General features: G+C 47.3%; 2 non-coding genes and 2 pseudogenes across 2 annotated transcripts; all 4 read left to right on the top strand.

The window, feature by feature from the left end:
• The first annotated feature begins 13,867 nt into the window (after positions 1–13,867).
• Positions 13,868–13,986, top strand: LOC123072816 (5S ribosomal RNA). The gene has a single exon (XR_006435430.1). It is a non-coding gene; the product is annotated as a 5S ribosomal RNA (ribosomal RNA).
• Positions 13,987–14,314: 328 nt separating this feature from the next.
• On the top strand, positions 14,315–14,427 carry LOC123071695 (uncharacterized; annotated as a pseudogene).
• A 329-nt stretch (positions 14,428–14,756) lies between these two features.
• On the top strand, positions 14,757–14,875 carry LOC123071592 (5S ribosomal RNA). Its single transcript, XR_006434439.1, has one exon. It is a non-coding gene; the product is annotated as a 5S ribosomal RNA (ribosomal RNA).
• A 325-nt stretch (positions 14,876–15,200) lies between these two features.
• LOC123071752 (uncharacterized) lies at positions 15,201–15,321 on the top strand (annotated as a pseudogene).
• Positions 15,322–17,138: the final 1,817 nt, after the last annotated feature.

The following is a 17,138-nucleotide window of genomic DNA, read 5'->3' on the forward strand; positions in this document are numbered from 1 at the left end:
GATTTTATAGGAGGTTTATTAAGGACTTCTCAAAAATTTCTCGGCCTCTGACCAATTTATTACAAAAAGATATACCATTTGTCTTTGATGATGATTGTGTAGAAGCATTTGAAATACTTAAGAAAGCATTGATCTCTGCACCTATTGTTCAACCACCTGATTGGAATTTACCCTTTGAAATTATGTGTGATGCTAGTGATTACGCTGTAGGTGTTGTTCTAGGACAAAGAGTTGATAAGAAATTAAATGTTATTCAATATGCTAGTAAAACCCTAGACAATGCTCAAAGAAATTATGCTACTACTGAAAAAGAATTCTTAGTGGTTGTATTTGCTTGTGATAAGTTCAGACCTTATATTGTTGATTCTAAAGTAACTATTCACACTGATCATGCTGCTATTAAATATCTTATGGAAAAGAAAGATGCTAAACCTAGACTTATTAGATGGGTTCTCTTGCTACAAGAATTTGATTTGCATATTGTTGATAGAAAGGGAGCTGAGAACCCCGTTGCAGACAACTTGTCTAGGTTAGAAAATGTGCTTGATGACCCACTTCCTATTGATGATAGCTTTCCTGATGAGCAATTAAATGTCATAAATGCTTCTCATACTGCTCCATGGTATGTTGATTATGCTAATTACATTGTTGCTAAGTTTATACCACCTAGTTTCACATACCAGCAAAAGAAAAAGTTCTTCTATGATTTGAGGCATTACTTTTGGGATGACCCACATCTTTATAAAGAAGGAGTAGATGGTGTTATTAGACGTTGTGTACCTGAGCATGAACAGGAATAGATCCTACGCAAGTGTCACTCTGAAGATTATGTAGGACACCATGCTGGAGATAGAACTGCACATAAGGTATTGCAATCTGGTTTTTATTGGTCTACTCTCTTCAAGGACGCCCGTAAGTTTGTCTTATCTTGTGATGAATTTCAAAGAATTGGTAATATTAGTAGACGTCAAGAAATTCCTATGAATTATTCACTCGTAATTGAACCATTTGATGTTTGGGGCTTTGACTATATGGGACCCTTTCCTTCCTCTAATGGATATACACATATTTTAGTTGCTCTTGATTACGTTACTAAGTGGGTAGAAGCTATTCCAACTAGTAGTGCTGATCATAACACTTCTATTAAAATGCTTAAAGAAGTTATTTTTCCAAGATTTGGAATCCCTAGATATTTAATGACTCATGGTGGTTCACATTTTATTCATGGTGCTTTCCGTAAAATGCTTGCTAAATATGATGTTAATCATAGAATTGCATCTCCTTATCACCCACGGTCTAGTGGCCAAGTATAATTGAGTAATGGAGAGCTCAAATTAATTTTGCAAAAGACTGTTAATAAATCTATAAAAAAATTGGCCCAAGAAACTTGATGATGCATTATGGGCCTATAGAACTGCATATAAAAATCCTATGGGTATGTCTCCGTATAAAATGGTTTATGGAAAAGCATATCACTTACCTCTTGAACTAGAAAACAAGGCATATTGGGCTATTAAAGATCTCAATTATGATTTTAAACTTGTCGGTGAGAAGAGGTTATTTGACATTAGCTCACTTGACGAATGGAGAACCCAAGCCTATGAAAATGCCAAGTTGTTTAAAGAAAAAGTTAAAAGATGGCATGACAAAAGAATACAAAAAGCGTGAGTTTAATGTAGGTGATTCTGTATTGCTATACAACTCTCGTTTAAGATTTTTTGCAGGAAAACTTCTCTCTAAATGGGAAGGTCCTTATGTTATCAAGGAGGTCTATCGTTTCGATGCTATAAAAATCAACAACTTCGAAGGCACAAATCCGAAGGTGGTGAACAATCAAAGAATCAAACATTATATCTCAGGTAATCCCATAAATGTTGAAACCAATATTATTGAAACCGTAACCCCGGAGGAATACATAAGGGACACTTTCTGGAATGTTTCAGACTCCGAAAAGGAATAGGTATTTGGTATGGTAAGTAAACCGACTCCAAAACAATTTTTAAGGCAATATCTCTCCGTTTTGGAATATTTAGAGAAATAGAAAAATAAGAGGCAGTCCGGGAAGGACACGAGGGCTCCACGAGGGTGGAGGGCACGCCCTACCCCCCTGGGCCCGCCCCCTACCTTGTGGGCACCTCGTGTGCTCTCCGGACTCCGTTTTCGTACACGACACGTATTTCGGTCGGTAAAAATCATTATATAATCTCCCAGGGGTTTTGACTCCCGTATCACGCAAAAATCCCCTGTTTTCATTTCGAGCTGTTTTTCTGACAGATCCAGGTCGTCATGTCGTCTTCAAGCGCCCCCATGGACCAGTTCTTCAAGAAGGTCATCAACCCCTACCTCACAGAAGTGCTGCAACACCCTCAAACCATTTAGATGCATGTGGGGTTGTTGCACATCCGCGATGCTGAGGGACCAAGGAAGACCGGAAGCATGGTGGCAAGGCTCGAGGCATTGGAGCAAGAAGTTTTCAAGTGTTAGGAGATGGTGGAGCGTGGACTCGATTCCAATCACATTATGATCACGGAGTTCACCAACAACCACAAGCTGGACGTCAAGGACATTGGGGAGGCCATCTTCAAGCTTCATGAGAAAAACGAGCACCTCCAAGCCCAGATCTATGACCTGCAAAATCAAAATTGTGAGTATGAATATAGATTCAAGAGGATGAGTTTGGCTGCAGATTTGAGGTTTCAGGAGACTCGGTCATCCTTCTATGATGGTGAGCCTATGCCTTGGAAGAAGGACGACAAGCCTACGCCATCAACAAAATCACCACCGTCTCCACCAACAAAGAAGAATTGAGTATCTGATATGGGCACTCCCCTTGGCAACTTCCATGCTTGGGGGAGTGCCCCAGTATCGTATCACCATCACTTCTATTTTTACTGTTTTTTCTTAGTTTGATCCTTTTGGTAATATCTTGATCTAGTAGAATAAGAGTCTTAGTATGATCTAGTTGTGAGTTTTGCTTTATAATCCTTCTATGTAATCGAGTCTGTGAGCTATATATATAATAAAGATTAGTGTTGAGTCAAGAGCTTGGTTATTTTGCCATGATCCTAAGGGAATAAAAGAAAAGAGAAAGAAATAAAAAGAAACAAAGAGATCATGTGAGTCTTATGGAGAGTAATGAGCTCACATAGAAAAAAGTATGATGAATAAAAGTTGTTGAGGGTTGACAAGCATAGTTTCGGTCAACGTTGCAATTAATAGGAAGTAATAAAGAAAGAGAGGTCTTCACATATAGATATACTATCTTGGACATCTTTTATGATTGTGAGCACTCATTAAGATACGACATGCTAAAGAGTTGACGTTGGACAAGGAAGACAATGTAATGGGTTATGTTTTCTTACATTTGAGATAAATTATATTGTCATGGATCATCCAACATGGTTGAGCTTGCCTTTCTCCCTCATGCTAGCCAAATTCATCGCACCAAGTAGAGATACTACTTGTGCTTCCGAATACCCTTAAACCAGTTTTGCCATGAGAGTCCACCATACCTACCTATGGATTGAGTAAGATCCTCCAAGTAAGTTGTCATCGGTGCAAGCAATAAAATTGCTCTCTAATATGTATGACTTATTAGGGTGGGAGAAAATAAGCTTTATACAATCGTGTGATATGGAAGAAATAAAAGCGACAGACTGCATAATAAAGGTCCATATCACAAGTGGCAATATAAAGTGACGTTCTCTCGCATTAAGACTTTGTGCATCCAACCATTAAAGCGCATGACAACCTCTGCTTCCCTCTGCGAAGGGCCTGTCTTTTACTTTTATCTCCTACATTGCATAAGAGTCATGGTGATATTCACCCTTCCTTTTTACATTTTATCCTTTGGCAAGCACGGTATGTTGGAAAGATCCAGGTATATATGGCTAATTGGATGTGAGTTTTCATGAACTATTATTGTTGACATTACCCTTGAGGTAAAACGTTGGGGGCAAAACTATAAGCCCCTATCTTTCTCTGTGTCTGATTAAAACTCCATACCCATAAGTATTGCGTGAGTTTCAGCAATTGTGAAAGACTATATGATAGTTGAGTATGTGGGCTTGCTAAAAAGCTCTTATACATTGACTCTTTCCTATGTTATGATAAATTGCAATTGCTCCAATGATTGAGATTATAGTTTGTTAGTTTTCAATGAAGTTTATGATTCATACTTGAAATTGTGATTGAATTATTACTCTAGCATAAGAGATCATATGACAAGAATTATATAAGTTGCTATTCCAAGAATGATCATGATGCCCTCATGTCCATATTTTATTTTTTATCGACACCTCTATCTCTAAACATGTGGACATATTTTTCAATTTCGGCTTCCGCTTGAGGACAAGCGAGGTCTAAGCTTGGGGGAGTTGATACGTCCATTTTGCATCATGCTTTTATATCGATATTTATTGCATTATGGGCTGTTATTACACATTATGTCACAATACTTATGCCTATTCTCTCTTATTTTACAAGGTTTCTATAAAGGGGGAGAATGCCGGCAGCTGGGATTCTGGGCTGGAAAAGGAGAAAATATTAGAGACCTATTCTGCACAGCTCCAAAAGTCCTGAAACTTCACGGAAGACGTTTTCCAAATATATAAAAAATACTAAGAGAAAGAACTTCACCAGGGGGGCCACATCCTGCCCACGAGGGTGGGGGCACGACCTACCCCCCTGGGCGCGCCCCCTACCTCGTGGGCCCCCTGGTGGCCCTCCGGTGGCCATCTTCTGCTATATGAAGTCTTTTAATGAGACAAAAATAACAAGCCATCTTCTCAGATGAAACTCCGCCGCCACGAGGCGGAACCTTGGTGGAACCAATCTAGGGCTCTGGCGGTGCTCTTCTGCCGGGGAAATTTCCCTCCGGGAGGGGGAAATCATCACCATCGTCATCACCAATGCTCCTCTCATCGGGAGAGGGCAATCTCCATCGGCATCTTCATCAGCATCATCTCCTCTCAAAACCCTAGTTCATCTCTTGTATCCAATTCTTGTCTCCAAGTCCTGGATTGGTGCTAGTAGGTTGGTAGTAGTGTTAATTACTCCTTGTAGTTGATGCTAGTTGGTTTAATTGGTGGAAGATCATATGTTCAGATCCTATATGCATATTAATACCCCTCTGATTATGAACATGTTTATGCTTTGTGAGTAGTTACTTTTGTTCCTGAGGACATGGGAGAAGTCTTGCTATTAGTAGTCATGTGAATTTGGTATTCGTTCGATATTTTGATGAGATGTATGTTGTATCTCCTCTAGTGGTGTTATGTGAACGTCGACTACATGACACTTCACCATAATTTGGGCCTAAAGGAAGGCATTGGGAAGTAATAAGTATATGATGGGTTGCTAGAGTGACATAAGCTTAAACCCTAGTTTATGCGTTGCTTCATAAGGGGCTGATTTGGATCCGTATGTTTCATGCTATGGTTAGGTTTACCTTAATACTTTTGTTGTAGTTGCGGATTCTTGCAATAGAGGTTAATCATAAGTGGGATGCTTGTCCAAGTAAGGGCAGTACACAAGCACCGGTCCACCCACATACCAAATTATCAAAGTACCGAACGCGAATCATATGAGCGTGATGAAAACTAGCTTGACGATATTCCCATGTGTCCTCGGGAGCGCTTTTCTCTATATAAGAGTTTGTCCAGGCTTGTCCTTTGCTACAAAAAGGATTGGGCCACCTTGCTGCACTTTATTTACTTTTGTTACTTGTTGCTCGTTACAAATTATCCTATCACAAAACTATCTGTTACCACTTATTTCAGTACTTGCGGAGAATACCTTGCTGGAAATCGCTTATCATTTCCTTCTGCTCCTTGTTGGGTTCGACACTCTTACTTATCGAAAGGACTACGATAGATCCCATATACTTGTGGGTCATCAATGGTGTCTTGCAGGGAAGGCCCTCGGGACGCCATGCCAAACCCGTAGTGACTCACCAACAAGGGGCACCGAAACCAGGTAGGCTTAAAAGGAAGGCGGTCAGGATTGAGATGTCGTCGCAGAGGTATGAAAAAGAACCCTGCTCTGTGGTTATTGTCTTTAAAATATAATAACGTCCGTGGTTAAAACCAGGAAAAGCGCTCGCTGGACAATATCCGGAGAGCCTGCCGGCCATGCATCCACCAGTCGGGCTCCAGAGCCGGACTTGGAGGCAGATGCTAATGCGGGGACAACGCCGGATATTCCTCCTACCGAGGATGCGGATAGGCTGTCCGCTACAAATTCCAAAGTGGAGAGTGCCATGAAGCACATGCGTCGTCGGGCCATACTCCGCGACCCCAGTTTTTCTAAAGAGGCGTTTGATACCTTCAACTCAGGGGACGCGTACATCCGAGCTGCTCAAAATGGTCTTGCCAGAGCCATGGACCAGTATGTAAAGGATATACGGGTAAGAAAATCTGATAATTATATATACCAGTAGCCCCTGAGACTTGAAACAGTTGGCACAACTGATTTAAGGATCATTATTTGCATAGGTTCTTACTGAGAAGAATACCCAGTTGTCCCAAGAGCTGGAGGAGTGCAAAGCCCAGCTACGGGCTACAGATGCCAAAATGGAGGAGTCCAAGAAGGCCCCATCTGGTAACAGTTGTTCCTATCGAAAAGAACGAGATATACCAGTTAATATTTGGCTTGCATGCTAATCTAATTAATAGATTCTGCAGATGATCCCAGAGTGAATACGGAGAAGCAACATGCTCAACGACAGCTGAAGGCTGGCGAGCGCATGCTTACACAAGTTAGGCGGGAGAAAAACAATCTCCAAGATGCCAATACCCGACTGGATGTTGAACTAAAATATGTTCGGGCCCAGCTGGCTGACTCCGTAAAGGAGAATAAAAGGCTTCGACGCGGCATTTTCAGTAAGTGCTTGAGAGAACTTCTATAGAGTTCGGCAAAGAAACCAGCTAACAGAGCTATATCTGTAGATATGCTGACGGGTCGTCCCGGAGAGGAGATGCCCGGGTCTGCGGGAGATCTTTTGCCAGAGCTCTCACAACTGCACGAACAAGCTCGGTAGGTGATGCAGGGCCTTGCCCAGGCCTTGTGGCCATCCGCCTCTTTGCCAGGAGGCATGGGGGAGCTTGTAGAGATACTCAAGCAAGCGTGGCGGCGCTTCCGATTATGGAAGATATCTGCCTGTCGACAAGGTGCAAGGGAAGCCTGGGCCATGGTGAAGACTCGATGTACCAAGGCTGACCCGAACCATATGGCCGAGGTAGGACCTGTAGGGCCTGACGGGAAAGAGATCCCCGTCAGCTTGGTGTATGACCAGGTGAAATTAGCCGCAAAGTATTCCCAACAGGATTGTAGGCTAGACAGACTGTTGGATGGTATAGAAGAAGAATTTAGTCAGTCTAAGTGACTGTGTACTTCGAGTGACATATATTGTCCCTAGCCGGATTGTAAATCATTTGTCATGGCGGACCTTTTCGCTTCGGCCTCCGGACCCGACAGTCCAGACTGTATCCGAATCCCACTCAGTTATGTAAAACCCGGGGTACGCGTGGAAACCAGGCGTAGGGGTCATAAGTGCTTGAACAGACAAGTACCCAACTAGTTATGTTATATTACATGGATAGTAAGAAACATCTTCCAGGGAGAATAGTTTCGTTAAGGGTTCCTTTCCCTGGGTACGCATGCATTAATGTGCATGTCTGAACTGCGACAAGAGACGCATGATATAAACATCTGGGGGTATGTATTCTAATAAGTAAAAAAAGTCATCCTTTGTTCGCCGACCGAATATTCCCTTAAGAACACTAGCTTTCGGCTTCACCTAGTCTGAGGTACACGTCCGGCTGACCCGGCAGTAACAATCGCAGAGGTGCTCCCCTTATGCCCTATCCGAATTAACGGGAACGTCGGGCATAAACACAAGAGCCAGGCAACCCAGCTTGGCCAAAACTTAAGTCATATCGATGCATATAATGGCGAAGAAAAGGTGCATGTGTAAAAATGACACATGTGCGACAGACATAGAGCCCGAGTCATAATTATATTAAGCTTCTGTATAAGAAGCCCCCAGGTATAATGAGCGCGCTTAGCGTGTAAAAATTGTGCAGTCAAGACACATTTTAACCTTTGAAGGCCACGAAGAAAAGGAAGAAAGACAGTAAAAATATAGATAACAAATATATAAAAAATTGACGGAGGTAAGGAGACGAACACAGAGTCCGGCTCTAGGCGTAGAATCTTCGGAGTCTGGCCGCGTTCCATGGGTTTGGCTCGAGTCGATTGTCCGATGCATACCGCAGATGGTACGCTCCACCGGTCAGAACTTTGTCCATAAGAAAGGGACCTTCCCATTTGGGTTTGAGCTTTTCCTTTTTCTTTTCTGGTAGGCGTAGAATGAGTTCGCCAAGATTATAAGTTTTGGCCCTTACTTCTCTGCTTTGATATCGTCGAGCCTGTTGTTGATAGAATGCGGATCGGGCTTTTGCCATGTCATGCTCCTCCTCCAGGGCGTCCAAACTGTCATGCCGATCTAGCTCGGCTTCTTTATCTTCGTACATGCGCACTCAAGGTGAGTCATGAATGATGTCGCAGGGCAGTACCGCCTCTGCGCCGTACACCATGAAGAACGGTGTGTATTCGGTAGTGCGATTTGGCGTGGTCCGCAGCCCCCATAGTATGGAGTCGAGCTCCTCGACCCAGTGCGTATCTGATTCCTTCAAGGACTACACTAGTCTGGGTTTAATGCCGCTCATTATAAGACCATTCGCTCATTCAACTTGACCGTTAGTTTGAGGGTGATAGACAGATGCATAATCGAGCTTAATGCCCATTTTGTCGCACCAAGTTTTTACCTCATCGACTGTAAAGTTCGAGCCGTTATCGGTGATGATACTGTGGGGGACACCGTAGCGGTGTACAGCCCCGGATATGAAATCTATCACTGGTCCGGATTCGGCCGTTTTAACTGGTTTGGCCTCTATCTATTTGGTGAATTTATCCACCATGACCAATAGGTACTTTTTCTTATGGCTTCCTCCTTTAAGGGGTCCGACCATATCAAGCCCCCAGATTGCGAAGGGCCAAGTAATGGGGATTGTTTGGAGAGCGGTAGGTGGCATATGGCTTTGGTTTGCAAAGAGCTGGCAACCGACGCAATGTTGAACTAGGTCCTGTGTGTCTGCTCGAGCTGTCGGCCAGTAGAAACCTATACGTAAGGCCTTACTTACAAGGGCCCGAGCTGCGGCGTGATGGCCGCCGAGTCCAGCGTGAATTTCTGCCAAAAGTTGTTGTCCTTCCACCTCGGAGATGCACCTTTGCAGTACTCTGGTAGCGCTTTTCTTATAAAGCTCTCCCTCGTGGACCTTGCAGGCTTTAGACCGCCGCACAATGCAACGTTCCTTGTTTTGGTCCTCAGGATGTTCTTGCCTATTTAGGTAAGCCAAGAAGGGTTCTGTCCACGGGGCGATGACAGCCATAATCACGTGGGCCGAAGGTGTTATCTTGGTGGCGGAGCCTCCGATTACGTCAGAGTGTTCACGGTCTGTTGTTGTGGCCGAATCCGGACTATATTGTTGCCGCTCTCCCCTTCCCACACCACGGATGGCTTAAACAGCCTTTCCAAGAAGATATTAGGTGGGACAGGGTCGCGCTTAGCGCCGATTCGGGCGAGGATATCCGCCGCTTGATTGTTTTCTTGGACCACATGGTGGAATTCGGGCCCCTCGAATCGAGCTGACATTTTGAGGACGGCATTGCCATAAGCCGCCATTTTTGGGTCCTTGGCATCAAAATCTCCATTTATTTGAGATACTGCGAGGTTCGAATCCCCACACACCTCTAGGCGTTGAATGCCCATGGAGACTTCCATCCGGAGACCATGCAACGGGGCCTCATATTCGGCTGCGTTGTTGGAGTCTGTGTATAATATTTGGAGTACGTATTGGACTGTATCTCCGGCTGGGGATGTCAGGACGACGCCTGCTCCCAGACCCGCTAGCATTTTGGAGCCGTCGAAGTGCATGATCCAATTGGAGTACGCGCCGTATTCTTTAGGGAGTTCAGCTTCTGTCCGTTCGGCGACGAAATCGGCCAGTACTTGTGACTTAATGGCTCGCTGTGGTTTGTATGATATGTCGAACGGGAGGAGCTCAATAGCCCATTTAGCAATCCGGCCCGTGGCATCGCGGTTGTTTATAATGTCGTTGAGTGGAACCTTGGAGGCCACCGTAACTGAACACTCTTGAAAGTAGTGTCGTAGTTTTCGGGATGCCATGAAGATCGTGTATGCTATCTTTTGATAATGTGGGTACCGTGATTTGCATGGAGTGAGGACAGTAGATACGTAGTATACCGGCTTTTGAAGCAGGAACTTATGTCCGTCCGCTTCTCGTTCGACGATGAGCACTGCCTTACAACCTGGTGTGTTGCTGCTATATATAACATCATTGGTTCGCCGATATTTGGCGCAGCCAAAATTGGGTTGCTGGCCAAGGCAGCTTTTATTTCTTCCAATATGGCCGTGGCCGCGTCCGTCCACTCGAAGTGTTTGGTGTGCTGAAGAAGGCGATAAAGAGGTAATGCCTTTTCTCCCAGTCGAGAGATAAAGCAGCTTAAGGCAGCCACGCATCCAGTTAATTTCTGGATTTGCTTGAGGTTTGTTGGGATAGCCAACTGTGACAGAGCTTGGATTTTAGCCGGATTTGCTTCAATTCCTCTGTTGGAAACAGTGAAGCCCAAGAGCTTTCCAGCGGGTACGCCGAAAACACATTTTTTCTGGATTGAGCTTAATGTCATATGTTCGGAGATTGTCGAACGTGAGCCTCAAGTCGTCTATCAAAGATTCGACGTGTCTGGTTTTAATTACCACATCGTCTACATATGCCTCCACTGTTTTGCTGATTTGTGCTTCCAGGGATGTCTGAATCATGCGTTGATAGGTCGCACAGGCGTTTTTGAGCCTGAAAGGCATGGTGTTGAAACAGAAGGGGCCGTATGGAGTAATGAATGCCGTTGCGGCTTGATCGGGCTCCGCCATCTTGATTTGATGGTATCCGGAGTATGCGTCGAGGAAACACAACGAGTCGTGTCCCGCGGTAGCATCGATAATTTGATAGATGCGAGGGAGGGGGAAGGGATCCTTGGGGCAAGCCTTGTTAAGGTCCTTAAAGTCGACACATATGCGCCAGGATTTGTCCTTCTTTGGTACCGTCACCAAGTTTGCTAGCCAGTCCGGATGTTTTATTTCTCTAATGAATCCGGCCTCGAGTAACTTGGCTAGTTCTTCTCCCATGGCTTGTCGCTTGGGTTCAGAGAAATGCTAAGAGTTTGCTTGACCGGCTTATATCCCTTTAGAATGTTTAGGCTATGCTCGGCCAGCCTACGTGGGATGCCTGGCATATCTGAAGGATGCCAGGCGAAGATGTCACAATTCTCGCGTAAGAACTCCCGCGGTGCGACATCTGTTGCGGGGTTCAGCTGTGCCCCGATGGATGCTGTTTTTGTAGGGTCCGTTGAGTGGACCTGGAATTTGACTATTTCGTCCGCTGGTTTAAAAGAGGTGGACTTGGGTCTTTTGTCGAGTATCACGTCGTCCCTGTCCACTTTAGAGCGTAGCGCAGTTAGTTCTTCGGCTGCGAGGGCTTCGGGTAACGCTTCGAGGGCCAGTGCGGCGTTTTTATTTTCGGCGCGGAATGCTATGTCCGGATCACTAGCTAGAGTGATTATTCCATTGGGCCCGGGCATCTTGAGCTTCATGTACCCGTAATGGGGTATAGCTTGGAAGATCGTGAATGCCTCTCGCCCTAGAATGGCGTGGTATCCGCTACTAAACGGGGCCACTTGGAATGTGATTTCTTCGGACCTGTAATTCTCTGGCGTGCCGAATACCACATCTAGTGTGATTTTTCCTGCACATCATGCCTCCCGGCTAGGGATGATTCCTCTGAAGGTCGTGCTGCTTTGCTCAATGCGGCTCTTGTCTATTTCTATTTTTCTAAGAGTCTCCTCATAGATAAGGTTTAATCCGCTGCCACCGTCCATGAGTACTTTCGTAAGCCGGAAGCCGTCCACAATTGGACTAAGGACCAAAGCGACTGGAGCTCGGGCTGTGCGGAATTGAGGTTCGTCACTGGCATTGAAGGTTATGGCCGTGTCGTTCCATGGATTTATCGTTGCAATGTGGCAGACTTCGGCGAGGCTGCGAAGTGCCCGCTTGCGCCTATTGTTTGAGGCAAAAGTCTCGAAGACTGTCAGTACTGTATTGTTATTTTCCGTGGGAGGGTTCTCTGCGGTGTTGTTGACGAGGAGATCCTCGCCGCTCCTGGCCACCTACCGGAGTATCCAACATGCTCTAAGGCTATGTGTTGGCATGGTATTCGATGTACTGTGAAGTTTGCATGGCCCATTGAGCCATCCCTCCAATACGGTTCCGCACCCTGTAGTGGGTTTTGGCTTCTTTGTAATTAGATTGGGTGACTTACGAGAGTACACCCTTTTAGTTTGGACAGAGGGTTTAGTTAGAGCCGGAGGATCCCAGAATTGTGTTTGGGTTTTCCAAGTGCTTTCCATCGCACAGTACTTCCGTACTATGGACGCCAAGTCAGCGAAGTGCGTTATATCACTGTAACATCCCAATTTTATTAAATTTGGATGTTAATAGAATCATTCAATGCATCTCATATTTCTTGCATTTTGGAGTTTTTGAAATATTCAAATAATAGTTTTCCACTCGAGAAAAACAAATGAGAGGGGATAAGATGACTTCCTCAAAATATAAAAAAGTGGGAAATTTTATTTTGAATATTACTTTAAGTTCTGGAGTTGTTTGGTATTTATTTTATTTGCAAAAAGTGCATTAGTTGCATTAGGAAAATTATTTTCAAAATGTGTTGTGCTTAAGTTAATGTGCATTAGGCTCTAAATATTATGTAGTTATTTTAGAAATTAATTGGGTGTTTTTATTAATTCTTTTGAATTATTTAGGGCCACTTTAGTGTTCGGTGTTTAAAAAAATGCACGCACGCACTCACCGCAGCCTGGACCGAAACTGGGTTCGGCCCAGGAGCGCCCCAACCGGCCCAGTTGGCCATTTGGCCCAAGGCCAGCGCCCCAGCGCCCGAAACCTCCCGCACCAGTCGACCGCTTCGTGCCCGCCCTCGCTCGCTACCGCCGCCGCCACTGACTGGTGGGCCCCGCTCCACCTCATCTCCCCCAACCTCCCGCTTGCCCCGCTCGGATGAGCTCGCCGCAACGCTCCCGCAACCGTCGGGCGAGGCCCTCGCGGATAACGCTTATCTGCGGCACCCGCACGCCCTCCCCTCGCCTATAAATGCCCCGGGCTCCCCTCTGTCGATCTCGTCATCCCGCTTCTTCCCACACTGCCCCTACCGCCCGCAGTCGCCGCTTGGATCTCGCCGGCCGAACGGACCTCGCCGGAGCATTCCGCTACCAGTAAACCACCCCGAGCCCTTGTTCCTTCGTCAATTTTGCCATCGTGAAGTCGCGCATCTTGTTACATCTTTTTCTCGCCTAGGTCCCGCCGGAGACGACGCCCGGACGACGCCCGACCTCGCCGGAGCCCATGGAGCACCGCCGCCTTCGCCTCGCCGACCCCGATGCCCCTGAGGAGCCCCGACGCCACCATCCGGACGCCCAAGCCGCGCCGCACCTCCCCGACGCCGAGGACCGCCGTAGCCGCTGCCCCGCCATCACCCGACGTCGCGCCGCCGTCCTCTGCTCGTCGCCGGCCACCACCACGGTCGAGATGGAGGGGTGGAAACCATGGTAAACTTGTCTCCATGGTCGAGCGCCAGCGGCCAAAGCAAAGTACAATCGTCTTTGTAGTGGAGCTGGGAGGGGCACACATAAGGGGCGAAGACGGGGGTAACATGTCGGATGCGATCATACCAGCACTAAAGCACCGGATCCCATCAGAACTCTGAAGTAAAGCGTGCTTGAGCGAGAGTAGTATTAGGATGGGTGACCTCCTGGGAAGTCCTCGTGTTGCATTCCCTTTTTAAATTTTTTGCGCGACGTGCAAAACAAAACGCATGTGCGCGGCATATATTTACCACGTTTTATTATTTTGCACGTTTGCAGTAAGTTTAAGCTCGTTGCTCATTATTCACGCGTCTAGCGACGGCGTTGTGGCACGGAAAGCGTGTTCGGCAAGGGGTTGGAACCTTCGTAAATAGGCGCTGGTGCGGTTGAGATGGAGGGGTGGAAACCATGGTAAACTTGTCTCTGTGGTTGAGCGCCAGTGGCCAAAGCAAAGTACAATCGTCTTTGTAGAGGAGCTGGGAGGGGCAAGCATAAGGGACGAAGACGGGGGTAACATGTCGGATGCGATCATACTAGCACTAAAGTACCGGATCCCATCAGAACTTCGAAGTTAAGCGTGCTTGGGCGAGAGTAGTACTAGGATGGGTGACCTAAGTTCTCGTGTTGCATTTCCTTTTTAATTTTTTTTGCGCGACGTGCAAAACAAAACGCACGTGCGCGACATATTTTTACCACGTTTTATTATTTTGCACTTTTGCGGTAAGTTTTAGCTCGTTGCTCATTATTCACGCGTCTAGCTGCGGTGTTCTGACGCGGGAAGTGCGTTCAGGAAGGGGTCGGAACCTTGGTAAATTGGCGCTGGTGCGGTTGAGATAGAGGGGTGGAAACCATGGTAAACTTGTCTCTGTGGTTGAGTGGCAGCGGCCAAAGCAAAGTACAATCGTCTTTGTAGCGGAGCTGGGAGTAGCAAGCATAAGGGACGAAGACGGGGGTAACATGTCAGATGCGATCATACCAGCACTAAAGCATCGGATCCCATCAGAACTCCGAAGTTAAGCATGCTTGGGCCAGAGTAGTACTAGGATGGGTGACTTCCTGGGAAGTCCTCATGTTGCATTCCCTTTTTAAAAAATCACGACGTGCAAAACAAAACGCACGTGCGTGGCATATATTTACCACGTTTTATTATTTTGCACGTTTGCGGTAAGTTTTCGCTCGGTTCTCATTATTCACGCGTCTAGCGACGGTGTTGTGGCACGGGAAGCGTGTTTGGGAAGGGGTTGGAACCTTGGTAAATAGGCGCTAGTGCGGTTGAGATGGAGGGGTGGAAACCGTGGTAAACTCGTCTCTGTGGTTGAGCGGGAGCGGCCAAAACAAAGTACAATCGTCTTTGTAATGGAGCTGGGAGGGGAAAGCATAAGGGACGAAGACGGGGGAAACATGTCGGATGTGATCATACTAGCACTAAAGCACCGGACCCTATCAGAACTCCGAAGTGAAGTGTGCTTGGGCACTAGTAGTACTAGGATGGGTGACCTCCTGCGAAGTCCTTGTCGGTGTCAAAACCGGCGGATCTCGGGTAGGGGGTCCCGAACTGTGCGTCTAAGGCGGATGGTAACAGGAGGCGTGGGACACAATGTTTACGCAGGTTCGGGCCCTCTCGACGGAGGTAATACCCTACTTCCTACTTGATTGATCTTGATGATATGAGTATTACAAGAGTTGATCTACCACGAGATCGGAGAGGCTAAACCCTAGAAGCTAGCCTATGGTATGATTGTTGTTGTCCTACGGACTAAAACCCTCCGGTTTATATAGACACCGGAGGGGCTAGGGTTACACAGAGTCGGTTAGAAGGGAGGAGATCTACATATCTGAATCGCCAAGCTTGCCTTCCACGCAAAGGAGAGTCCCATCCGGACACGGGACGAAGTCTTCAATCTTGTATCTTCATAGTCCAACAGTCCGGCCAAAGTACATAGTCCGGCTGTCCGCGGACCCCCAAATCCAGGACTCCCTAAGTAGCCCCCGAACCAGGCTTCAATGACGATGAGTCCGGCGCACAGATTGTTTTCGGCATTGCAAGGCGGGTTCTCCTCCAAATCCCGAGTACCTGTCATAACGAGTTGTGTCGGGGAAACTGATCCACGAACACCTATGGGGCCGGCGGACCGGGCCCCTTTCGGTTCGGCGGGGGGCGGAGGTCGCACGAAGAGCGGATCGAGGCGAGGCACACGAGCAGTTTACCCAGCTTCGGAGCTCTCCAGAGAGATAACACTCCTACTGCTGCTTGTCTGGTTGTATTATCTGGTGTTCTTGCTCTCGAGCGAGAGAGTGTGATGTTTTCTGGGCTACAAATGAATCGAAACTAACTGTTCGAACCCCCTCTACGTTGTGCATGGGCCTCCTTTTATACGCTAAAGGGGTCGCCGACAGGTGGCAACGCAGAGGAGGGTAAAAACGTAAAAAGCGAGGTAGTTGATACAGTTGCTTGTACAGTGCACCCTACCTAACCCTGACGGCAGGGGACAAGGGCATTAAATGCCCGTCTGAGTCGCCCGAACAGTGTAGAAAAGGACCGTTAGGGGCGCCACCGTTCGCCACGATGGCGATCTTGTCAGCTTCGCATGCCACTGCGCACCGCTGGCTGCACAGCCTCCCGCCACGCGCGCCCGGAGAGGCCCCCAGAGCGACACGTTGGTGGATGCGCTGGAGCGTGGGCGCAGAGTGGCCGCCTGCCGCGGCAAGCGCCTTGCCGCTGTTGTTATCTCGCCGGGTCCAGAAGCTCGTCGCTCACCGGGCCTCGGGGTACCTTATTTAGTCTTCCCGGCAAGCTCCTCTTGCCGGGGCCTTGTTGCCTTGCCGGAGCGCGTGGCGCGTCGCGGCAAGTTCCTTGGAGCGCCTTGGTTGGCCTTCCCGGCAAGCTCCTCTTGCCGGGGTCTTGTCTCCTTAGCTTAAATACTTTGTTCTTGGATGGCTCCAAGGGAACCTTGGGGGATCTTGGCGTTCGCCCGGCAAGCCTTTGCCGCGGGGTGCTGCAACTGCCCGTGCACAAGTTCAGGGTACTAGGGTACCCCTATTCTAGTACACCGACAAGAGCCCCCGGGCCTGGGCCAAACACGGTGCCGAGCGCTGTTGGGCCAGGCCCAAGACAGGGCACGGGCACACGCGGGATGGGCCACGCCAAATCTTGCTCCGTATCCACTGCGCTCTCCCATAACGGCACGCGTTGAATGCGGCATCGTGGGAGAGATCGTGGGTGGTTGTTTATTTGGAAGGCCGAAACGTCCGCCCCGTCACTCTTTATAAGCAGAGGAAACAGAGGCAGTTCGTTCCCCCTCGCTGGTTGCTGCTACTCCTTCACAAACTCCACCGCTCCCCCC

The sequence above is a fragment of the Triticum aestivum genome, chromosome 1A (assembly GCF_018294505.1).
Source record: "Triticum aestivum cultivar Chinese Spring chromosome 1A, IWGSC CS RefSeq v2.1, whole genome shotgun sequence".
Taxonomy (NCBI): Eukaryota; Viridiplantae; Streptophyta; class Magnoliopsida; order Poales; family Poaceae; genus Triticum; species Triticum aestivum.